Here is a 440-nt window from a genome sequence, read left to right as displayed (position 1 = left end):
TTATAAAGAGTTGCCTGAGAATGTGTCAGAGTTTGTGAAAGTGTTATCGGAAAGGATGGATGATATTCACCATCAAGTGCATTCAAACTTAAAACGTCTGCTGATTCGATGAAGTTATCTTATGATAAGAGATCTACTGAAGTCAGCTTTGAACCAGGAGATAAGGTGTGGTTGTATAATCCCAGGAAGACCAAAGGGAAGTCTCCTAAGTTGTCTTCTCCATAATATGACATAGTGGATCGTCTCTCAGACGTGACTTTCCGAATAAAATGTGGTTGGCGAGGTAAGCCAAAAGTGGTGCATGCCAACAGACTTTGGCATTATCACGGTCCAGGACATTTCAGTTGGGACGAAGTGAACAAAGGAACAAATGACGCTGCTGAAGACGTGCCACCTGAAGAAGCCACTGTCCATAAAGAAACTCTACTCAGTTTTGAGAA

This window comes from Limulus polyphemus, unplaced genomic scaffold, assembly GCF_000517525.1.
Source record: "Limulus polyphemus unplaced genomic scaffold, Limulus_polyphemus-2.1.2 Scaffold4547, whole genome shotgun sequence".
NCBI classification, from domain to species: Eukaryota; Metazoa; Arthropoda; class Merostomata; order Xiphosura; family Limulidae; genus Limulus; species Limulus polyphemus.
The sequence above is the reverse complement of the archived record's forward strand: the minus strand, read 5'-3'. Positions refer to the sequence as shown.